This window comes from Gossypium hirsutum, chromosome A11, assembly GCF_007990345.1.
Source record: "Gossypium hirsutum isolate 1008001.06 chromosome A11, Gossypium_hirsutum_v2.1, whole genome shotgun sequence".
NCBI lineage: Eukaryota > Viridiplantae > Streptophyta > Magnoliopsida > Malvales > Malvaceae > Gossypium > Gossypium hirsutum.
In genome coordinates, this window is record NC_053434.1 from 58,644,289 (window position 1) to 58,670,765 (window position 26,477).

Below are 26,477 nucleotides of genomic sequence, written 5' to 3' on the forward strand. Positions count from 1 at the left end.
GCAAAACATGTCATGAAACATGTTGTGTTAATGGAAGAATAAAATAAGAAGCATGGGCAATAAACTAATAAGAAATTGAAGGAAGAAAATAAAGAGAAAAAAATGTGTTCATCATTCTCATGCATGACCAAAAAAAAAAAGAAGAGAAAAGCTCTCATGTTGTTCTTGGCCGAATAGGAGAAAGAAAAAGAAGGAAAAAGAGCTTTGAGGAAATCGGCTATGGTGGTTTGATAGACTAAGGTATGTTTGATGATGTTCCATGAGATGCATGCATGTTTTAGTAGTTAGCTTGAGTTCTAAATAGCCCATGGTTCAAATCTTTACTATGTCATGGAGATGATATTCGGCCAAGGTGGATTGGTGTTGATATCATTTGCATACTAAAAGTGAAGCTTTGTAATGGTGCATGTGATGGTGGATTGATGATTCTTGAATCTTCTTTTTAGCATTTTTGAGTGAGACATTAAGTTCTTTGTTTAACCATGACCAAAAATTGAAATGGTATGGTGTTGTGATGCAATCGGCCTCAACATAGACATGTATGTTCGGCCACATGAATAAGTACATAAGTTATGTGTATGTTCGGCCATAGGTAGCCTATTGATGGCTTTAGCTTGACTTAGAAAATTCGGCTAAGGGGAAATATTAGCTAGTATGTTGAATTCGATTCGTGATTTCGTACATATGTGACTCTAGTGTCTAATGTATATATGGGCTAAGTACCTTGAGCTTCTCTTTTGATGTTCGAATGAATTGTATTAAATTGCTTGATGTGATTAAAAATGCGTATGACCATTGTGTATTTGAGCTAAAAGGTGGCCATATGACCTATCAAACTCCTTGTCATATTCGGCCATAAGCTAGCAAAATGAGACTTTAATGAGTTAAATTTGTTTGAATTAAGCTCAAGAGCAAATGGGAACTAAATCCGATAAAGGGAAGGAAAAAGTGGTCGAATAGCCGTCGAAACCGTTCGACAACATCCGAGGTAAGCTCTTGAGTAATAGAGCTTAAATTATGATTTGATTAGATCATGTTTTAAGCAAATCAAAATCGTGCTCTTTGTGTGTGGCTATTGAGCCGAAATGGCAAGAGTGATAAGTGTCTTGTGTTTGAGTTTTGCTAATGAAAATGAAATACGAATGTGTCATGATTTATTGTTAAATGTGCATGGTTATTCGAATGATGTCCGGGCTAAGTCCCGAAGGCTTTGTGCTAAGTGACCATATCCGGACTAAGATCCGAAGGCATTTGTGCGAGATACTAATTCCGGGCTAAGCCCGAAGGCATTGGTGCGAGTTACTAAATCCGGGTTAAGTCCCGAAGGCATTTGTGCGAGTTACTAAATCCGGGTTAAGTCCCGAAGGCATTTGTGCGAGTTACTATAACCGGGCTATGTCCCGAAGGCATTTGAACGAGTAGTTATATCCGGTTAAATTCTGAAGGTACGTGATTTGGGAATGAATGATCTTGCTGTAAAAATTTCAGTTAATACGCTTGTAACATCCCAACATTGAGGTATGTTTCGTATGTGCTTTGAATTAGTTGAGCCCTTACAAATAAGTATTCGCTCAGTTGATAAATGAGCTACCGGCCTTTGGCTAAGTTGATCTTTGTGTATGAGTATAAGGGTTGGTAATGTGAAGTAAGTATGATACTGAAAATTTGTGCATATGAAATTATCTGTTTAGCCATGAATGCTATACTTTTGTTGTGCTGGAATCCCTTGCTCAAAACTTACTAAGCATAAATTGCTTACTCCGTTTCTTTGTTTCTCTGTTTTATAGATTTTGGCTCGTCAGCTATCGGACTCGGGATTTTTGGAAGTCGAAGTCTCCCACACTATCAAAGCCCCCTTTTGGTACAATTTTGGTTGAACTTCGAAATGGCATGTATAGGACTACCCTTTTTGTTGTGGGTCATGGACCCTTTGGATTTGTATAATTTTGGATAGCCATGCGAAAATGGCTTATATATGTTTGAGCATAATGTTATACTCATTTGGTATGGATATGCTTAACAAGGATTGGCCATGGGAATGGTTAATCACTATCATAATTTGTGCTATTTATGCTAAAAGGGCTAGTTGAATCATGGAAACTATGAAATAGGTAAAGTCTACCTTAAAGGCAGATGCTGACAGCAGCAGTGATGTAGATTTGGAAAATCACTAAAAATAGTAGGAATGGAATTAAATAGTGAATAAATTATGCAAACGAACCTTGATAAATCTATTTTCATAGGAAAGTAACAAAACGTTCATATGAACAGTATATTATGAGATGCTAAAGTTTTCGTGAGATAGGGTCATAACGGTTTCTGGATTCCCTGTTCCGACTTTGGAAATTCATTATAAATTAACCAGATATAATTAGAAGTCATTCCATATATGAATAGATTCCTTTTTGAGTCTAGTTTCTATAGAAACAAACGTCATCAGTATTGAAGCCCTGTACAGGGAGATATCCAAGTCGTAATGTGCAAAGGTCAGTGTAGTCGATCCCTGTAACATGGGAGACTTTGACTAATAAAATGTACTAATTGGCCCGACCAAAAATTCTAGAAAAAAATTTGTAGATGCATATATGAGTCTAGTTTCAGGGAAAAATCACGAAGCTGATTTTCGAGTTGTGAAACTCAAGATATGATTTTTAAGGTGACAGTGACGCAGTTAGTCAGCTTACCTGGAAAATTTAAAATAGATTGTGCAAAGAAGTGATTTAAGTCTGCAAACCCCTCGTGTCCGACTCTGGCGACGGACTCGGGTACGGGGTGTTACATCATCACATACTGAGGCCCTATTCATGAGTTTAGTATACATACCTGGAATTACTCATAAAATAACTCAAGTTCGTTCTCTCTATTGACATACCTCATTGGAAGTATCACCAACTCATTCATCGAATTACCCATTGAGCACTCGGTATACTAACGGATACACAGAAAGTTTACACCTAAGTGCTATACAAGTATCCAGGGCTACCCCATCCTTTGTAGTACTTGCATATTTGAGCTACTCACGGGCCTTTTTACCAAGTCAGTACCCGGATCCCATAGCTCTATCATGTAATGCCCACTGATTGAGCTACTTATGGGTCTGCACATAAAGTGAGTACCCAGACCCACATTACATCTCACTTATCTCATGAACTCAGACTCAACTCATGAGTTCAGACACTCAATTTCTCATAACTTACCTTTTGTATCCTATACTATTTTCGAGGTTCAATGAGTTTTCGTATCTAACCTGATATTGACGCACTTGTTCATAAAGTAGGTTATTCTTATATCACATTATTTATACTTCCATGGTATCGAGTAAGATTATGGTACGTGATAAAAATAAAACATTTAAAAGTAAGCTACAATGACACATTATTTACATATGTACTTACCTCGGTACAAAATGATGGGCTTAAGCCTTGTAAACTTTGTTCTTCCCTTGATCAAGACCCGAATCACGTTTCTCTTGATCTAAAACGTTGAAATTTAGATTATTTAATACACAAATTAATCAATTCAACTCAAGACTCATACTTTGGTAAAATGACCGTTTTGCCCTTAAACTTCGCAAAAATTATGATTTTACCCCTAAGCTCGTAAATCAATTTTTACTAGATTTCCTCGTTAGCCAAGCTTAGCCGAATTCATTTTATAACAATAGCATCTCATAATTCTCATTATTTCACACATTTATCACCTATTTCATAACTTATGCAAAATGATCCTTAGTTAGGGTTTCCTTGAAAACTACTTTACAAGAGTTGTTTATTTCACAACTATGATTCATTTTCTTCCATAAAAATTTTAGAGTACAACATGAATACTCTCATGACAAAACCCTAGACTTTTAACCATCTTGCAAAATAGTCCCCTTATTAGCTAGCTCATGCCACAAGGGTCCTAAAAATGCAAAAATCATCAATAAAAACTATCTAAATCATTTACTTGTAAGGATGAGAAGTTGCTAAAATTTTGAGCTTCTAAAACCCCTAGAATGGCTGAAATTTGCAGTGGAGAGGTGAGGAAGATGATAGCCCTTTTTCTTTTGTTTTATTTTATTCAATTAAGTCACCAAATGTCACCTAACTTTGACATTTTGACCAATCTTGTCTCCTATGGTAGGCCACCTCTATTAAAAAGGGTCTAATTGTTCTTTAAAGACCTTAAAATTTGGCTCACTAGCTATTTAACACAATTGGGTAGTGAAACAAAACTTTTACCTTTTATACGATTTCGTCCTTTTTTGAAATTAAGCATGCAATCGCTAAAATTATTTTACCAAAATTTTCAAACACTCATATAATAACGCTATAACACATAAAATCACATCAAAATAATTTCTCCGACCTTGGGTTAGTGGTTCTGAAACCACTATTCCGCCTAGGCCCAAAATTGGGTTGTTACATGTATGGTTTTTAACTGTTGATTTTTAGTTTTCTTTGTTTGATAATTTGCATACTCCGACAAAATGGTTTATGAAAATGACGGTTTTACACAAATAAATGTTTTTCTAAAAATACAAACAAGATTTCCAAACTGTATCGATTTTATTTAAACTTCCGCTGTATTTTGTGTTTTGGAAAATGAAACAATTGAATAACATTTCCAGAAATAGCTATAAAAAAAGGGGTTTTATGAACTTGGATGATCTATCGAACAACTGCACAAGTTTTATCGAAGTAACACTATTTTCAAGATCCTTCCTTGTTACACTCTCTGATTCGGCCATAACGTCTAGGTCGGATTTGGGGGTGTTACAAATATATAAATCCAAGAAAAGTAAATTGAATAGTATTGAATATTTAATTTTTTGTTATATTATATATATTAGGGACGATCATGTTAGCTATAGCTTATTTTCAGATATATTATGGTTTTGATCACTTTAACATACTTAAATTTGAGCTTCAATCCCTATACTTTTATTTGGTATAATTTATGTTAGGTATAAGTGTCTTTATTCATATTTTGGATTTGATCCCTTACTATGTATAAATTTGAGATTTAGCTCGTATACTTTTTGGGGCAAAATTTTGTCTCTATATTGTTATAACGACATTAGTTAATCTAAATAGTTAGCACCCTTAACTATTTTGGTTACAATGTTAATGTGGATTTGTTCTCAAAAACACCTATTCAATCTCATCTTGATAAAATAAATTTTTTTGTTGGAAAAATATTCTTAAGAAAAATTGGCAGTAGTACTGTATTTGTTAACAATATTGGTTGTTTAGACTACTAATGACATTATAAAATTATAGATATCAAATTATGTTAAAAATTGAAACATAAATATTAAAATTTGAATTTCAACATAGTATAGAGACCAAAATTAAAATCAAACCATTATATTTTAATGTAAAAAAAAATTAAGTAAACACAAAAGTAAGCAGTCACTTGTGAAAAGGTAAACAATTTGTACATTACTTTAAACTATAGTAGTATAGATTATAGAATTCTTAATTGAGAAGGTGTCACTAGTTTAATGGTATTTAAAAATTATTTTTAAAGAAATAATTGAATGGTTTTATTTTGTAATATTTTTATATAAAATAATTAATAAAAAAACTGAAATCATTGGTGATAAATTTTTAAAAAAAAATTAATATACGTTAACTATCATTTCCATTTTCTTAAATTGATTGAATCAATCAATTAAATTTTTTTTTGCATATTTTTTTCAATTTCACTTTTGTAATTTTGTGTTTTAATTTTTTTCCATATCATTCATTTTTTATCTAATTATTGTATGTTGATAGAATCACAATGAAATCTACATAATAAAGCAAGAAATAGGCTTTTCAAATGATTCAAAACATTAACACCATGTTTGGTTTAGTGTATTGGCATAGCCAATACATCCCTAATCGGTGGGCCCCACCTAATGCGGCTGTATTCCATCGTTTGGTTTGATGTATTGCTAATACGGGTGTAATCCTTTACCTTTCTAATCGGTGAAAACCACTGATTTCTAATCCCTTCCTTGAGCTCAGTTTAGGCGCTGCTTCAGTTTTGGTCCCTGTTTTACCCTCCCCATTCCCGCTTCTGTTTTACCCAAAATCCACGTCTTCTGTTTCTTCCTTCTAGCTTTCTTCTCCACTCTCATCGCCTCTTCTCCTTCTCTTTTTTACCTCTCTTTTTTATATAGGTTTTTTCACGTGTGGTGGGCATGGCATGGCACTGGTATTTTATTATCTCTCTCCATTTTTAGATCCCCAACACAACTCAAACCTCGACCAACTCTTCGAACAATTTCAAAGGAGCTAACATTCGCTTCCGAGACGCCGACGACAAGGAAATCGCCAGCAACAGCTCCAATCTCGATGATTCAATCGTCGCCGTTGACAAAGCTAGTGAATATGTTTCTATGGGAGAGCCCGACATTTCGTTTTTCGGTTGCGACGGCGAAGATGATAAAACCAGTGCTGATTATTACTTCGATTCTTACTCTCACTTCGGTATATTTTCTACTTCTCATCCTCTTTTCCAAGATTCAATTTTGAAGTTTTTTTACTGATTTTTCTTGTTGATTAGAAAACAATGAGAATGTGAGGATTTCTTAGTGTTGCCTTTCACATTTTTGTGAAGAAGGTTCGAATGTGAGAAGAAAGTTTCTATCTTCGCAAAAGTTAGAGCTTGTTGAGTTCAATAGTTTATTTATATCTAAGTAATTTGTGGTTCACTGGTTGCATGTTTATGGGGCTAGCATGTTGGTATTAGGTAGGGCATTGGGTTCGCTGATGTTTCAAGTTATACATTCTTGTATTTATCTCCAGTGAGCACTTTCCTCTAAATCTTTGTCCCCTCTTTTGTGTATGTGCAGGTATTCATGAAGTAAGTGTGCAACAACTTGGACATTTGAATCTTGTTTCGTTTTTGTCGACTTATTTATGGAATGGTTCTACTTCAGTCACCATTATTTTGTGATCTATTGGGTGCCGAATATCTGTGATTGGAGGGTTGGTTGTAATTTTTCTGTTTGTTTAAGCTCATACATGAATTAATGCATCACAGTTACTATCCAAAAACTGTCTTCTTTTTTTAACTTAATCTTTTACTTAAATTTCTGGAAATGATTTCTGCGTTTGTTTTCTTGGTTTCAGTAGAAGAACTTGATACGGTTGCGTAACTTTTTCATTTCTTCTTTTTTTGTGAAATGTTTTTCCTCTGTGTTAACCTGCTATTCCTTGTATTTCAGGAAATGCTTAAAGATGTAGTGCGAACCAAGACATATCAAAATGTTATTTATCGGAATAAGTTTCTATTCCAGAACAAAGTAGTTCTTGACGTGGGAGCTGGGACTGGAATTTTGTCCCTGTTTCGTGCAAAAGCAGGGGCGGCACATGTTTATGCTGTATGACTTCCAATTTACATCTTCCTTCTGTTTCTGTTTTATGTGTTGTTAATAATCTGTCTGACCAAATTCTTACACTCCTGGCGTCTATCTCTTATTTGTCAAATGCTGTTCATATTTTTCCCTTTCCTAGGTTGAATGCTCCCATATGGCTGACATGGCTAAACAAATTGTTGAAACAAATGGCTTGCCTGATGGTGAAGTTTTTAAAATTGTTGTGTCTTCTTGTATTGCTTCGTGTGGTTGGGGGCAGCTAGCTACTTTATTAGTTAAATTCTCTGTTGCATGCTATGATTTGCAGAAAGTAGCTTAGATTCCGTCTATAACTGTTAATTGATTGAGATTTTAACTCCATCATCATGTCAAGCTCTCTTGAGCAGTTTACTTCCTTATTATTTCGTGTGGTGAACGGGCTGGGCCTTTTAAATTTATTTTTACTCTTACTCATCAAAGCAAAACTTTTGTTGGGTTCTTATAAGCTACATTCTTTACAATCAAAGTTCTTATTCCTTCACTCGTGTCAGGTTGATGATGGAGTTGTGCTACCAGATGAAGCTTCTCTTTACTTGACAGCAATTGAGGATGCCGAGTACAAAGACGACAAGATCGAATGTGAGTATAACAGACTGCTAAATTGATATAAATCTAGGTATTCATGTTCATATGTATTTGTATAACTTTCAACGAGTTTTTCTATTGTGTTTCATTGCAATTCAACTTTTTGTATTCTTATATATACCCCATCTTTTCTACATGGCATCATCTTGCTACAGTTTGGAATAATGTTTATGGCTTTGGCATGAGTTGTATAAAAAAGCAAGCTATGATGGAACCTCTTGTTGACACGGTTGACCAGAAACAAATTGTAACAAATTGCCACCTTCTCAAGGTGAGAAAATACACAAGCATATTCCTGTATGTATGTATATATCATTGGGTATCTATATATATGAACACTTATTGGAAATTATTTTACAAAATAATGTGTTTGGAGTACAACTGAATTATTTATTTTGGTTTTCTGGTTTCAGACAATGGATATTTCTAAGATGGTTCTTGGGGATGCTTCTTTCACTGCACCTTTCAAGCTTATTGCAGAGCGTGATGATTACATCCATGCTTTCGTTGCATATTTTGATGTTTCGTTTACCAAATGCCACAAATTGATGGGTTTCTCTACAGGTTTGTATCTACATCAAAATTCTCCATCCTTTGTCCTTTCCATTTTATCTACGAATAGAAATCAGCAAGCCAGCCTAGAAGAACTTTGCCTTGGCTAATGGCAAATACAAAATGCAGGACCAAGATCGCGAGCTACCCATTAGAAGCAAACAGTCCTATATCTAGAGGATGTGTTAACCATCTGTGAAGGGGAGACAATAATTGGGAGCATGACTGTTGCACCAAACAAGAAGAATCCCCGAGACGTTGATATAATGGTTAAATATTCATTGAGCGGACGACGTTGTGTGGTTTCGAGAGTTCAATTCTATAAGATGCGCTGATTTTGTTGCAGAGTATTTCATCACCACTACTAGCTGTAGGATACCTTGTTTGCATGTTCCTCAAATGTTTCACCAACATTTTTTTAATTCCTTTTCTACTTTCTTTTTTCTCGAAAGGTTTTCCCTGAGAAAGAAAAACACATAAGATGCATGTACTTCATTAACTCAATCCAACTGTTTTCTTCTCATGTATGCTTCATATTGAGTCTTGTGTTTTGTGCTGATGTGAGGGAGCATATATACAAATGACATTGGATGCATGACATAGGACTAAATAGATTTTGAGCTTTGACAAGCTGCTTATAAGCATTGTTTCTTATAGAAGAAACACATTATTGGAGAAAGCTTTTGAATCTCCCAACTATTGGATTTGGGTTTCTTTTTGACAATTTGTTTATTGTGCTTTTGTTTAGATGATGAGAAAGGAAAGTCAAGAATTATATTTACTCGTTAAGTTAAATGAAGATATTTGTAATTTAAAAAAATAAAAATTCAATATAAATTTAAAATAAGAGTTTAACTAAAAAATAAGAGTTAGTGGCAAAAATTAATAAAATTTAAATTTTAGTGGTAAAATTCAATAACATAAAAAATTAAGTTACAAATTTACTCATTTTTTAAAAATATAACGGCAAATATAAATAAAAATAAAGTACAGTGACAAATTTCAATATTTATCTATAGTATGATGATAAATTATATATTTTTATTAACTTATATTTAATAATAATTATGTTAAATTATATTTTATAGTATTATATATTATGATTTTAGAAAATTCATATAAGAATATTTAATATTAAGAATTTTATTAAATCATATATTTTAATTAAAATATATTTAATATTAATTATTTCAAATTATATTTTATAGTATCATATATTATGATTTGAGTAAATTCATATAAGAATATTGATTATTAAGAATTTTATTATAAATTATATATTTTAATTAAAATATATTTAATAATAATTATGTTAAAATATGATTAAATTATTTATTACTGATAATAATAATCTTATTAAAATTTAAATAACAATAACAATAATCATTTACCAAAACAATTTTATGCTAAGGGTATTCTAGTCATTTTAGTTTTTTCCATTATGCTATTACACCTCTATTCCATTCAACCAAACACAAGATTACTATTACGCCTCTATTCCATTACATTCAACCAAACAGTGGATTAGCTATTACACCTCTAATCCAATACACCTCTAATCCCAATACACCTCTAATCCAATACACCTCTAATCCCAATACACCTCTAATCCAATACACCTCTAATCCAATACAGCGAACCAAACGCACCCTAAGCTTTAAATTTATAATTAATATATTTATTTTGCTTAAATCATATTAATGTATTAAGTTATTTTTTAATAAAAATTTAGAAGTATCAATTATTTCTAATTTTTAAGTACATAAATTATTTTAACTTTTCGCTCAAATTTTCACAAGAAAAAAATGGATATTTTAGGTGAATTTTTTTAAAACAATAAATTATTCAATGGATTAATTAAAATACTAACTAAAATATATTTTAAAACATTATTCTAAAACATACTAGAAATCTTCTTTACCAAGGTCATCAACCATCCAGAATGCAGTCTAATTAAAAAGTACAAAGAAAAAGACTTCCTCACACCTACTAAATGGATATGTAAGATAGTACAAATATTTATATATTTCTTATTTTATTGGTTTAACCATAATTTTATTCTATATTTCAGGAAAAATAATGAATATATCACTAGGAAATTTAATACTTGAATTTGTTAGTAGTTATTATCATTTATTTTATTTTTGTTTATTATAAGTTACTTTTTTATAATTCTATAAAACAAATTTTATTTCTTCACAACATAGTGTTTAATCATTTAATAAAACTGAGATGGTTTGAATTCATACCAAAAAAGTGTCTGAATAATTTTATATTTACATATTTTAAGTGTTTGATCTTAATAAATTTATTTCGCAACCTTAAATCATGTAATATATTCAGAATATTACAAATTTATTATATTCTAAATAATTTATACACATAATAAACTTATACATCGCACCAATATACAAACTAATTACTTTATAAATATCAAAAAAAAAAATCAAGTTATAATACATGAAAAATGGCTTATGTGACTCTTTTGTGAAATCAACCGTTACTAAAAAATACGAATAAGCACAATGTTTCTATAAGATGGAACATTCACTGATTAAAAAATTTAAAACTAAAATTTTGAATTTTAAAAAGCTTTTTAACCTTCGGAAAATCACGTAACTTGTATCTTTATTCCTCTCTTTCTTTCCGCTTTAGATTATGGTATATACATGTCACTACAGGAAAATAGACTTTTAGCGGCGCTTTTAGTGGCGTTTTAACAAAAAACGCCGCAAATAATATACATTAGCGGCGTTTGTCCGAAATGCCACTAAAAGCTAAACTATAGCGGCGTTTTTGGCAAAAACGCCACTAAAAACTGGTCAATAGCGGCGTTTTTCTCAAAACGCCACTAAAAGCTGATCAATAGAGGCGTTTTAATCTCAAACGCCACTAAATTGCGGCGTTTTTGTCCCAAACGCCACAAAAAACTGATCAATTGTGGCGTTTTTATTCAAAATACCATTAAAAACTGATTAATAGCGGCGTTTTTTGTCCAAACGCCGCAAAAAGTTTAGCAGGCATTTTTTAGTAGGGTAGCCGACACTCGTTTTGATTTGATCTAATTTAATTTTCATATTATTTTCTTATTTTTATTTTGAATTTGATTTAATTATTTTTGTATTTAAAGCTAACTTTATAAAAAAATGGGAACTACACTATTCATCACTTAGCTATGAGAAAGTTTCATTTTTGTTACTTAATTATGAAAAGTTACAAATTGATAACTAAACTATTTACAAATTTTTATTTAAGTTACCAAGCTGTTAAAATCGACGTTTTATGGCTTTCTGTAAACCCTTAAATCTTAAACATTAAACCTTAAACCCTAAATTTTAAATCATAAAACATAAACACTAATCCATAAACTCCAAAACCCTAACCCCCCCAAAAAAAATCATATGCATCATGTTGATGTGTATATATATAGATATTAATGTAAAAGCTTATGTTTATAATAAATTGTGGAAGAAGTACTTAATATTGATTAAATTTATTTTTAGATTTAGGGTTTAGGATTTAAGGTTTAAAGCCTATGGTTTAGGGTTCAATGGTAGAATTAATATATATATATATTTTAAGTTTATTGTTTAGGCCGGTTCAATGGTATAGTATATATATTAAGTTAATGGTATAGGCCGGGTTTGTTATCTTGGATTTGGGGTATAGTGTTTTAAATTAGTTTGTTGTTTGGGGTTTGGTACTGTTTTAAAGTATTAATTTAGGGTTTAAGGTCTTAATGTTTAAGGTTATAAGGGTTAGTGTTAGGGTTTAAGGGTTAATTGATTAAATGATGTTCTGGTTGAATCTAGGTTTTGGAGTGCTCGTAGTGTGGTTTAATTAAATACTTGATCTCATGTTTATACATGTATTTACGATGTATATGTTTATATTCCCAGATAATTACGCATGGATTTAGTATTATACGAATATATATATATTTTTTTATTTGAATTCATTTCATGTTTTAAATAATTATTAGAAATTATTTACCTAAAATTTAAATATTAAATATCTAAATAATAATTATTCAATTTAATTTAATTTTTTTCAAATTAGATATATTGTTTGAAAGTAAACAAAATTAGTTTAAAATGAATTTAAGAAATAATTAAACTATTAAAATTTAAATGCATTAGTGGCATTTTTGTAAAAAATGCCACAAAAAAATTTCAAATCAGGCAAAACGAAGTCGTTTTATGATTTGTGTGCAGAGGCATTAGCGGTGTTTTTACAAAAATGCCACTAAAAATATAGAATTAGTGGCGCTTATTGAAAAACGCCGCAAAAGAGCATCATCTTTTAAACAAAACGGCGCCGTTTTGTAGGATTTATTAGTGGCGTTTTTTGTGAAGCGCCGCAATAGGTTTGGATTTAGCAGCGCTAGTGTATAAACGCCGCTAATATTATTTTGTTCAGATCAAAGTGCCGTCGTTTTGTTAGTTTATTAGTGGCGTTTATTTGAAACGCCGCAATAGCTTACCTTTTTAGCGGCGCTATTGCAAAAATGCCGCAAATGTTAAATTAAGTTTGTCAAAACATCGTCGTTTTTGTTGTCTTCATTTTTACAGACGATAACACTTAGAAATTTTGTCTAAGTCTCCCCAGTTCATTTCCCCTCCCCTCTCTGCCTTACTCCCAAATCCCTAAAGAATCATCACATTTTTTCCCCAATTCGACATCCGAAAATAGCCCATTCTTCCCCAGTTTGAAATCCCTAAAATCCACCCTTCCCACTGGCCATTGATTTTCCATCTATAGAAAATTGGATTAAGAAAGGAAAGGTTTCAAAAGTTGGCTTCGGGGTTGAAGAAAACAGTTCAAGGTAAGAAAATAGTTCAACGATTAATGATTTTCAAAGTTTGTTTCTTCTATATTAATGATCGGTATTCGAAGTGTCAGGTGTCCTGTAGGCATTGGATTTAGGTTTCTAACTATCCCTTTTGCCATTTTTGTTTACACCTGTAAGTTCTTCTCTGCTCATCTCCTCGAAAATTTTTGGGTTCAACGGAAAAGCATATTTCTTTTCTGCTTCAGATTTCAATTTGACTGGTTATTTTCATTATTTGCTATGTTATATTCTAAGTTCATTCAAGTTTATTATCTGGGTTTGTGTTGCTTGATTCAGTTTTGTACTAAGTGGAGTTGTATTTTCTTTTAATAGCTCCTGCTGGAAAACTGGAATTTGGAAATTTGAATCTTGTTCTTGGAAAGCTTAAAAGGAGTTATATATATATATTTATCCGTGTGTGTGTTCTATAACTTAGTCAGGTTTAGATGTCGTCTTCGTGATTGAACTTATATGAATTGTTTGTGTGTTTATATAAATACATAATTCTAAATACATAAATTCTGAAGTTTGAGAATTTTATGAATTATTTGTTTTACCCAAAAATTTTATACTAATAAACTAATATAGTAGGAACATTAGTTTTACTGAATTGAGTTGCTGTTTTTATGATGATAGAAAATATAACTCAGGCCCAAAACAAAAATAATTACAATTCATCTTGCAGAAGAGGTCTAATATATTCAGATTCTCAAATTGCATCGCATGCCTGGAAAGTCAACATGTAAAACTAAGCTAGCCCTCTAAAAGCTGCCGATATTTCAAAAATTCTGACAAAATCGATTTCACTTACCTTACATTACAAATGCCTCTATTTGAGCGAAAATTACTATTGGAGATAGTGAGCTCTCTAAAGCACGATTCAAGTATGAAAAGCACTCCATGTCCAGGATATGCACCTGCTAACCATGATTTAGAGAACATAAACATGCATGATGTGTAAAATGCTTTGAGCTTGTGCACAGGTCAAGACCTAAGAAGTATCTTAGATATACATTTGTTTGCATGCTTATCCGCATAGAAACATACATTGCATCCATGCATCTAAAGGACATATATCGTATGCTAAAACAGCTCAACTAAAGAAAATAACAAGACCTCATCAATGAATAGAACTCCTGGTACAAGCTATGCAACACCTTCATCAATATACCGGTTAACTACCTGTCGCAAACAACATTATTTCAATTAAAAGGCATGCCATCTTTCTAAGAAACAATTGAGCATAGCAGTTGAAGTCAATCCCACTCATAAGCCTGTTTCCAAATTGGACAGGAAGTCCATCTGACTCTAAAAGTTTAACCGTGTACTATATTGGTAGCTTCTAGGGAGCTGATCATAACAGGATTCATACTAATAGTAGGATTAAACCAGAGATTAGCTGATAAGACTTCGGCTCTTAAACTGAAGATTCCAAGTAACACTATTAATGTATTGGTGAGAGAAATCACAGCAATGGTAAAACAATACTGCCTATTGTCCATAAAAATCGTCATAAAATGGACCTCAAATAAATTAATATAGTATGCATATGATAGTTACACTTGAGTCTAAATAGCATAGCTTCTTAATTGTCCATTCAGCATTGCTGTGTGCTTTTCTGCATTTATATTACTAGAAAGTTTGAACCGTTTGTTAGCATTTATATGCAGGTATGTTGTTTCTGTTCTTGGTTATTATGCCATCCTTACTATTTATGCTCTGGTTTCTAGCTGTCAGTTGCACTTTGTGGTTTTACTACTTCAAAACACAAGATCTTCTAGAAATCTTCTTAAAAAATTAATAAGCTAATGATACTCCAAGTGGGCATCAATAAGTTTAGGAACTCAATCATATGCTTCATCTTTCAGTCTGTCATTCAGTTGTCTGGTACATGATGTTTAGCTATATTATTGTGAATCTATGGATTCTTTTTGAGCCTTTAATTCTTAGAACTTATGAAAATATCCGAATACATAAAGCAATTTTTGTTTTTTTCTTACATCTGTTCTAGGTACTGTCCAGCACCTAAATTAATAGTTGTTGCAAATAAATACACCACAGCCATTGACATCTGTTCTAGGTACATGTTTCGTTGCTTAATTACTTAACTTATTTCTATGCATTTTTCCTTTAAATTACTTAACAAATACTATTTTTTCTAACTCCAGCCTCTGTTTCCTGGTGAGAGTAAAGTAGACCAGCTTGTTGAAATTATTAAGGTACGTTTTAGTTCAAAATTCGCATAAATAATAGTTTCATCATGATGATTTTGAAAAAAATCATTTTACTTAGATATATGATTTGGTATGAAGTAATGATAAGTATGGTTTATAATTAGCTCATCTTGGTGAGATTGTTAATTGGTATGATATGCATTTGTGGTTGTTATTTTTCTGACTCAAGTGAATTAAGTATGGTTGTTGGATGTGTTTTGGGTATGGTTTATTATTGAATTACATTTTGACTGTAATTTGTTTATTCATTAGTTTCGAAAATGGCAGTGATGAGATGTTCTATTTGGTTGATGATAGATAAATTAATACATATGTACTTATGTCATGAATTTTGGTGATTTAGGATGTAAATGTCAAATTGTTATATATATGTTATTGTATGTTCAGCTATGATATTTGACTATTTATGTTTGGTTTACGATGGCAAGAATGAATATGTTTTAACTGTTATATTGAAGTCATATTAAATGACCGAATATATATAAATTGATTTACTTGTGTATATGAAATTTCAGCATGATTTATAGCATATGAAATTGACATGTTTTAATTTGGCTAAATGACATGAAAAATGATTAATGTTAGTCAAGTGAGCAATGTATGAATTGGTTATGTTGCAAGTGAAATTTGGTTATTTAGATATGCTTGTATGTGTTTGTACAATTTTGCTTACTTAACCATGAGGTATAGTTCAACTTACAGTAATATGCGCATGTGGGGTATCCTTTATGGGATAGAAAAACAAGCACACCCTTTATTTCATAACATTAATCAAATGTATGAATTGCAGCCCTTTAAATGTATTGCAGCCCTTTAAATAAACTTGAACCAGACCTGATTCTTGTAGCTTAATTATTATTTGAAGTATGAATAAGTTTTTATATTTGGTTCAACTTAATTATTATTTGATTCAACTTAAGTATGAATAAGTATGAATTAATTTTATTACCATGTAGATTGCTTGTCCATTAAAATTACAACAATAGCTGACCTTCTCTCCAACCTTATTTTAAATATTTTAAAGATTCAAAGTATATAGGCTGGAAACCTGACGGGTTGTCTTATATCGAGTTGTAAGATATAATGGATCCTCCATAGGTGTAACAACACCACGTATGATGAATCTTAAAAAATTCAAGAAGACTTGAAAAAAGTTCTATCGAGCTCATTTACGATTTAGTTGAACCGTTACGCGCAAGTAAGTTCTAAAATTTCCTCACATATTTGTCGTTTTGATTTGTTTATCTTCTAACCAAATACACTTGTTTTTAACATAGTGAGTACAAACAAATTTTGAGATCTCGTGCATGCTCTCGAAGATTGCAACATCGAGAGATTAATAAGTTATTCACAGAATCTTTTCATGAATGGTTAAGTCAAACGGTATGTAACTAAAGTTAATAAGTTACATATAATCCCTAAATTTAGTTAATTATTCAATTTACTTTCGATTCAATAGGTTTGGAGTGGAAAGGACGTCAATGACGAAGTTAAATGGCTTTCCCAAGGTCCAAACAGAATAATAAAAAGATATAGTGCCTTCCTTATCAATGGATACAGATTTCATACAAAGTATCGTGAGAGAATAGGGAGAACTCAAAATTGTGGAGTTGTTGTTAATTCTTCAATTACAAGTTATGCTAGTGCTAGGGACAGTAATCCGGTTGAGGGTAATGTGGAGTATTACGGACTTATTACCAACATTATTGAGTTGGATTACTATGGCAGATGGAAAGTTGTCTTATTTCGGTGTGATTGGGCTGATGTTAATACTGCTCGAGGAATTAAAGAAGATCAATTTGGTTTTACAATGTTGAATTTCTCTCGCTTGATTCACACTGGACAACAATTGATGGACGAGCCATATGTATTTTCCTCTCAAGTGAAACAAGTTTTTTATTTGAAAGATCCAACTGATGAGGGTTGGTGTACTCCAGAACACCCCTAGAGACTTGTTTGAAATGGGTAATGGAAGTAGAGATGACATCATCGAAAGATCAGAAACATTACCTTTTCCAGAACAAAACTTAGATGAAAATATCCCTAGTACTAATACACAACATCAATGGGTTCGACATGATGTGGATGAAGATATTTACGAATAATGATGTAGTAAGATTTTACAATTTTTTAATTATATGTAATATTATAATTTTAATCTTTGTCATGTTATATAATTTAACTATTTTATATGTACTACTATTGTTGTAATTTGTTACTAAAACTTTAATTATTTTATGTGTATTGCAGGAAAAATGTGTAGAAGAAGAGTACGAGATTTAAGTATTGTCCAGAATACTCCAAATTCGGAAGAAAGAAATAGTGAACAGCAGACAGTTGTTGGATCTTCGAATGTGCCGGAGACACTTGATGAGCCTGAAGAATTTCAAAGTAATATTATGTTCATTTTACATGTGTTGACTTTTATTATTGAATTATTTGTCAATTTTAATATAATAATAGTATATCATTTTTCAGCTGAAAGTGGTAGGACGCGCAGAGTTCGAGGACGTACGCTACTTAGAGATTTATACGACTTAGATCCTGTCGAGCGTGTTAAAGTAAGTAGAAATACTCATGGTCAGCCTGTTGGATCTGAAGCTCGACTTTTAGCAGGCTATTTGGGCATTTTAGCACGAAATGCAAATATGTTGCCCATCAACTACGAATCATGGCATCACATGCCTGATAGCAACAAAAACCAGGCTCTCGCTAATATTAAGGTAACAAAATGTGAATGCAATTTATAATACTTTGGTTTAAGTTTCATTTATATTTACATTCTAAACTTATGTTTTTTTAGGAGAGATTTGCTTTAGAAGTCTCCGATGATTATATCAAGAAGGCATTAGGTAAAAGATGGAGAGACAATAAAAGCACTTTAAAGAAACAATATTTTAAGAAAGACATAAGCCTCGAGGAAAAACTGAGAAATGTTCCGCCAGGAATGCTGAGGTATCAATGGGAAGATGCGGTTAGATTTTGGAATTCAAATAAAGGATAGGTATTGCGTATTTCCAAACTCTTATATATAGTGTTTACTATATACGTAATAATAATTTTATTATGTAGGACCGTGGCGAGTTGGAACAAGCTGCAGGCAAAAACAAAAATTCACGCACACGGCAGGGTCGAGAAGTTTTGCTTCGTAGCTGAGGCCGAGGTATTATGAATTTATTAATTCTTTCAAATATTAATAACTTTCTATTATTAAATAATATTCTTACTACTATATTGTAGGAAGTCAAATTCGGACAAAAAGTTGGACGCCTTCAGCTTTTTGAGATTACGCATAGGAAGAAAGATGGATCTCCTATGACATCCGAAGCTGGAGAAATTATGGTATATTCACTTAATAATATTTGATTTATTCTAAATATTTATAATCTTTAATTATAATTGTTTAATTCAATTCATCATTAGTAGTTTTAAAAAATGTTAAGTTATGTTGCATTTCTTTTTATTATATATTTCGTTTCTAACTCTTTAATTGATTTTTTAGGCGAAACTAAAGGAGAAGAAGGCGGAATATGAAGCGATTGCTTCGAGTGATAGTTCTGTTAATCTTGAGAACATTGATAACAGAATTATCACTGAAGTTTTGGGTCCTGAAAGGTATGGTCGGGTTCGATTTCAAGGATCTGGTGTTACCCCGACCCAATATTTTGGATCCGGCTCCCAGCAATACATGCCTTCCGGAAGTCAAGCTCAAGCTGAAGTTCAGAGGTTAAGAGACCAGATAGCTCAGATGCAAGCGAACACGGTTGAGCAAATTGCCGAGGTTCAACGAAAATATGAAGAACTCCAACAACAACTTAGAGCGGAGGCAGCAGAGAGGGAGGCAGCGGCTGCAGCGAGAGAGGCAGAGGCACGAGCGATGGTAGCAGAACAGAGTAAAAAGTACGATGACCTCCAGCTACAGCTTCAGCAGATGATGCATATGTTTCAACAATCGCAAAAGCCGCCGTCTTAGACATTAGTTTTCTCATCGCAAGAATGTTTTTAAGTTTTGTCACGTTTAACATTATTGTAAAAAATATTTTAAATTATGCTTTATTTATTAATTATATCATATATCTTTAGTTAATTTTGAAGTATCATTTAGAATTAATGTTTTTGGTTGTATTTTTATGTTAAATTTGCTGTTTTTGGCTGCATTTTATATTATGTTTGTTGTATTTTGTTGGATTTTAATGCAGGAAGGGCTGGATATTGGTGAAAAAAAATATTACAAATCTGCCAAATTTAGCGGCGTTTGTAAAAAAAGCGCCGCTAAAAGGCTTGACCTTTAGCGGCGCTTTTCCCACAAACACCGCTAAAAGCCTTGACCTTTAGCGGTGTTTTTTTTCAATAAACGCCACAAATTTTTGTGGCGTTACCTATAGCAACGTTTTTTGCGGCGTTTTAGAAAGCACCGCTAAAAGTTTTAGTGGCGCCGCCGCTAAAAGTCTGTTTTCCTGTATTGTGTAGAAATAATATAAAACTTTATTATAATATATTTTTATTTGAGAATACTAAATATATAATAAGAGAGTCTGGTTAAATTCAATTTTAATTGTGAATGCAACTTAGCTCTATTTGTACCAACATTGTTATAAAATTTATTTATGAATTGAGAAAGATATGATAAAAGTTTATAATGAGATTGTTAAAAAAATAATGATAATAATAATTTGATTTAATTCTACCATGCGATCCCTTAAGAAACCTTTTATCTACTTTTGGGAGTTGGTCTTTTGGCTATCTGATTTGCATTTCTAAGAGGTGATTGGAGTGCTCTTATACAAAAATTCCCAACTGGGGAGCTTGATTTTACTGAAATTGGAAAAGTGCTGGATTAATGCAGACGGTAGGGATCTAATTTCAGGTTGGTGGTTACTGCCATGTAAATCAGAAGTGGCTCATTTGACTGCCAATCCAGATTCTTTCTGGTCATTTCCTGCTTCCTATTCTACAACCTGACCGCTCAGTTATTAATGACATGTAAACATCTTTTCACCTCTTCGGAGAATAAGAAACAGGCTTAACTAAGTTAATTTTTTTCTCTTTCTTTTATTCATGACCAACACTGGTACGGATATTACCTTCATATTTTTTAGAGACAAAGCAGGGTTGGATTGGGCAAAGTCCGAGTCGTTACAGTTTTTTACGGGCAGTATTGATAAAGAAAAAAGACAGAAATATTCAACACTTTATATCAAGACAGAGTCTTGTCTTCTCGGGTTTTTTTCTTTTAAAAGCAACATCAAAATCGGCTAAGACAACGTTTTTATTTCTTGACTATATAAACTAGGGAGATTATTGTGGATAATTGTACAAAATAAGAAAAAATAAAGTTTATAATTGTTTCCCAATTCATCGTAAAATTTCAGAAAGAAGAAATGGCAGCAAACCGAACGGGCGTTACGTCGCCAAGGACTCCATTGAAGAGTATACTGACGGAGAAGGCAAAGGGGATACCCAATGACAGTGCTGGAACCGTTAAGGCACAGACGATTGAAGAGCTTCACTCTTTACAGAGGAAGAGATCTGCGCCTAACACGCCTCTCCAAGGGACCGCCGGTGCCTTCGCTAACTTGTCTGAGGATGAACGCCAGAGACAGCAACTCCAGTCCATCAGGTACACCTGCACCATGCACCGCTTTGAGTCTCACTTTGTTTAAAATATGTGTGCATTTTATTCAAAATCCTTTTCTTATTTGCTTTTCCTAATTTTAACTACTGTGTATTTTTTTTTTTCATTTGCCTTTTGACAGTGCATCTTTGGCGTCATTGACTAGAGGGACGGGGCCAAAGGTGATAAGAGGTGATCCAGGAGGCGGGAAGTATGAGGCGGTTTCGCATGTGGCGCACCACCACCATATAGAGGCACCAGTCATCAGCGTCAGTGACAGTTCTCTCAAATTCACCCATGTCCTCTACAACCTCTCTCCTGGAGGTATAATATAAACATAACCATTCTCATTAAAACCCTTTTCTACTCCATCATCATTGTTTGTATTGTTGCAGAGTTGTATGAGCAGGCCTTAAAATATGAGAAAGGATCTTTCCTTACATCCACGGGTGCATTAGCCACCCTGTCAGGAGCCAAGACCGGGCGGTCTCCCAGAGATAAGAGAGTTGTTATCGATGACACCACCCAAGATGAGCTTTGGTGGGGAAAGTAAGTCAATATAATCCTATTTTATTTCTATTTTGAAAACACGAATTTAAATTACACCATTGTTATTTTGTTAAATGTAAAAAGTTTGCAATCGCAATAAATATAACGCAATACGTCTACAATTGTAATTTAAATCTTTGTGGGTGGTGAATGATAGTAGAAACTAATAAATGGGAGGACAGGGGCTCACCCAACATTGAAATGGACGAGCATACCTTCATGGTGAACAGAGAAAGAGCTGTGGATTACTTAAAATTCTCTGGACAAGGTGAACTTTTCCTTTTATTTATTTAATATGCTAGGAGTTCTATTTATTTCTCTTATATTAAATTTTTTAAAAAATGATTTTCCAGGTTTTTGTGAATGATCAATTCCTGAACTGGGATCCAAAGAACAGAATCAAAGTCAGAATTGTCTCTTGTAGAGCCTATCATTCATTGTTCATGCACAATATGTAAGTAAAACAATAGCAATTTAATATTGATGAAGCCTCTATATCCTTGTAATGATATAATGTTAATATTGTATTGTATCATGTGTTGAGTTTTATCATCCATATAGAATTTTCATGGAGCCATATGGTAAAGCCTAGGTTACAATTGGATAATTGGGTGGGTTGCAGGTGTATCCGACCCACTTCAGAAGAGCTCGAGAATTTCGGTACACCGGACTTCACTATATACAATGCTGGACAGTTCCCATGTAATCGTTACACACACTACATGACATCCTCCACTAGCATAGACATTAATCTTAATAGGAAGGAAATGGTCATCCTGGGCACCCAATACGCCGGGGAAATGAAGAAGGGTCTTTTCAGTCTCATGCATTATCTCATGCCTAAGCGTCATATCCTATCTTTACATTCTGGTTGCAATATGGGGAAAGATGGAGATGTTGCTCTCTTCTTTGGACTCTCAGGTATAGTATCATCTGATCAAAAGGTCGCCACCGTTGTGCTAGTCCACAAACAGATATGTTCCCTCTTACTTTGTTCTTTGAAGCCTTACATGCATTTATTTCCTTTTTTTATTACCTTGGTTTTGCATTGTTGCTGATAAGTTCTGTTTCTTCAATAATTTTCCTTACAGGTACCGGGAAGACTACACTGTCGACTGATCACAATAGGTTTCTGATTGGAGACGACGAGCACTGTTGGAGTGACGATTGTATATCGAACATCGAAGGTGGTTGCTATGCCAAGTGCATTGATCTTTCAAAGGAGAAGGAACCTGATATCTGGAATGCCATTAAGTTTGGCACTGGTGAAACTCTGTCTTCTTTGTTCTTGGATCATTTAACCTGGACTACCATCATAGTTCTCGGCTTGATCTTTTTACCCCTCCCCCCCCCCCCCTCCTTTGTTTCTGCAGTGTTGGAAAACGTTGTATTTGATGAACATACAAGAGAAGTGGATTATACTGACAAATCAGTTACAGGTAATATACATTATCAAACAATCTAGGAGTCTTGTATTCATCACAAGTACCTTGACTCAAAAACTTATCTAGATAGCCATGAATTCAGGATGGCATGGAAGATAGGTAATATGCTGGAAATTAATCATTCTTAGACATGTTAACCTTTAATATTATTTTCTCTCTTTGCAGAGAACACTCGTGCCGCTTACCCCATCGAATTCATTCCAAATGCCAAGATACCATGCTTCTGTCCGCACCCTAAGAACGTTATTCTTTTGGCATGCGACGCCTTTGGTGTTCTTCCACCTGTGAGCAAGCTAAGTCTGGCACAAACCATGTACCATTTCATTAGCGGCTACACTGCTCTGGTACATTTTCTATGTCCTACCTTAAACTTGCTTTCATGTCCTTGCATCATTGGACTGAACTTGGTTGATGATCCATATAGGTGGCTGGAACCGTAGATGGTATTAAGGAGCCAACAGCAACATTCTCAGCTTGTTTTGGCGCGGCATTTCTCATGTTGCATCCAACTACGTATGCAGCCATGCTTGCTGAGAAAATGCACGAGCATGGGGCAACAGGATGGCTTGTCAACATTGGCTGGTGTGGTGGAAGGTAAATGCTGACCATTGATAATCATTTTTCCAATAGTAACATTTTTAACTTCTTTTTTTTTCCTTGGATAAGTTGAATCCATCAATGAATATTGGTTTCTTTTTTTGGCAGCTATGGGTCTGGAAACCGTATAAAGTTACCGTACACTCGGAAAATCATCAATGCCATTCACTCTGGTAGCCTCTTGAAAGCAACTTACGAGAAAACTGAGGTGTTCGGTTTAAAGATCCCCAGTGAGATTGAGGGAGTGCCTCAAGAAATCCTGCGTCCGGAAAACGCTGTAAGCTAGTGTTAGCCAAGCTGTTTTCCGAGTAGGTTACTTGAACTTTAGTCAAAATTTTTAATGAAACTGGTTTCATGGATGGCAGTGGGCTGACAAGGAGGCATACAAGAACACGTTGTTGAAATTAGCTGGCCTATTCAAGAATAACTTTGAGACCTTCACAGAATATAAGATTGGAGAGGACAAGTTAACTGAGGAGATCCTTGCAGCTGGTCCAATCTTTTAATTTCTCAACCAATGAAGAATCCAATTATTCAATGTGAGAGAAAATAAGATATATGTAAAATGGTTTCTATTCATACTCGATTTTAGATGTAGCCCAATCTTTATGAGCTCGAAAAACTAGCACTGGAGCTGGAAGTTCAACAACAATTCAACACCATGGTATCTGATAATAGTATGAATTGCTTTTCAATTACTGGTTTTAACTTCAAAGAGGAAGTGATTAAAAATTCTATACCTTAAGGTTGAGTGTAAGCTTTGGTAATGGCAATTACTTACCTTCCTTGCATGTATATATATAATCTTTTGTTTTTAATACACCCTGATAAAAATGTTAAAGTCTTTAGCAACTACACTAGTGACTAGTTAATAATATTATTATTGTATATGTTTTGATTTATTAGTGTACAAATAGATATATTAAAAAATATAAAACTAATGTTGACAATTTTTACTAAAATGAAATAATTTATTCAATTTATATACATATATAAGATAAATTTTAGATATGATATATGTGATAGCCAATTTTGGCCCGGTCAAGTAAAAAAATAAAGAAACCCAAATAAAAGTCCAATTTCTTTAGTCCATTTACAATATGTGTGACCTAAATTACTAAACTCAACAGGCCCAAACCAAAACTCTATTAGCCTATTACCTAAACTAACCCTAATAGCCCACTATCTTTATTTTTTTTCAGCAGCCACCAACCCTTCCCCAAGATGCAGCAGCTGCTCAGCCCCCATGCGCGCCGCCTCGCCTTTTCACCAGCCAACCACCAGCCTTTCACTCCTCTGACACCTGCAATCAAATCCAACACAACAACAGAGAGCATGCAGAAGAAATAAATAGCTAAAGAACAAAAAAACATAGAACGAACAGTTTGTAAATTGGCTTTTAAAAGCCAAAATCTATACTTGTAATTTTTTTTTACAAACATTGGAAATCAAAAAACACAAAAGGTTGATATCTGATTCTTCTCTCTTTGTTTTTTTGTATTTCGTTTCCTTTTATTTCTCTAATATTTCTTTTGATTTTAATACAAATCTATTAAATCAAAGTAGATATAAAACAAATAATAAGGAAGGGAGAAGGCCTTACCGGAATCGCTCGTCGTTTCATCGCCGGAGGGTTCTCCTTCGTCGTCGGGATCGGGCCGAATAAGGAAGGGAAGACCTTTACTTTCGCAACTTTTGGGCTGAGAAGGCTCCGCCTTCGGGGACGCCTTGAAACGTGGCTTAAAGCCCGCCCTTGCGCGTCGTCGGCTGTCGTGTTCAGTGGCGGTGCGGCGGTGGGATGGTGCCTCCCTTGGTCGGCCAAACAAAAGGCTACAAGGGAGGAGAGAAAAGCTGCTGTTTTTTTTTTTCTTTTTTTTTTTTTTAAAACCTAGGGCTAAAATGAAACAAGCACAAAATTTAGCATTTTATCAAGCTACCAAACGACACCATTTAGAAAGGGGAGGGGTCCGCATGTGTCCTTTGAATGGGAAATTACCCGCTTTGGTCCCTCCCCTTTTTCCTGATATTTGATTTAGTCCCGATTTCCTTTTTTTTTCTTTTTAAATCTAGCCCGATCATTTTATTCCCTCTCTGATTTGGTCCCTGATCTGGACTAATGAAACACAGCGTATAGACTTGGGACATTACTCAAATTGGTCCTCGCAAGTCTCGGCGCGTTTCAATTTAGTCCCTGGTGGCCCCTTTTTTATTATTTCAAATTTATACCCTGGAATTTTGATTTGTTTTCATCTATATCCTAAATTCATTTAATTTATTCTCTTTACATCTATCTTAATTTGTTTAATATACTGTTTGTTCATATCATTATTGTTTGTTGTAACTCACTTTAATATGTTGTTTATTCTAATTATTACTTTATCTCAACTTACTTTATGTATGTATTATTTATTTTATAATCCTTACTTATCATATTTGTATATAGATATATATGCCATCTATTTCAAGTTTCTGTATGTGTGCTATTATTTCAAAACTGCTTCGCTATATACTTATTTCAAATTATATTACGTTGTTTATTCTTTAGTTATTATGTATTATGTATATCTAATAATTCTTTATATATTATATCTAAATCGTTATTATAAAGTATACTTATATTGTCTATTTTTAATTCTTTTACGTATCATATATTTTAAACTTCTTATTAATTACTTTTAAA

General features: G+C 33.3%; 1 long non-coding RNA gene and 2 pseudogenes across 1 annotated transcript; 2 read left to right on the top strand and 1 right to left on the bottom strand.

Moving 5' to 3' along the window:
* Positions 1-3,997: 3,997 nt before the first annotated feature.
* On the top strand, positions 3,998-9,251 carry LOC107959214 (protein arginine N-methyltransferase 1.1-like; annotated as a pseudogene).
* An 11,483-nt stretch (positions 9,252-20,734) lies between these two features.
* On the top strand, positions 20,735-25,033 carry LOC107898709 (phosphoenolpyruvate carboxykinase (ATP) 1-like; annotated as a pseudogene).
* Positions 24,852-26,141, bottom strand: LOC121209828 (uncharacterized). The gene is made up of 2 exons (XR_005904954.1): positions 25,401-26,141; positions 24,852-25,100 (listed from the first exon to the last, which is right to left on the bottom strand). It is a non-coding gene; the product is annotated as an uncharacterized lncRNA (long non-coding RNA).
* Positions 26,142-26,477: the final 336 nt, after the last annotated feature.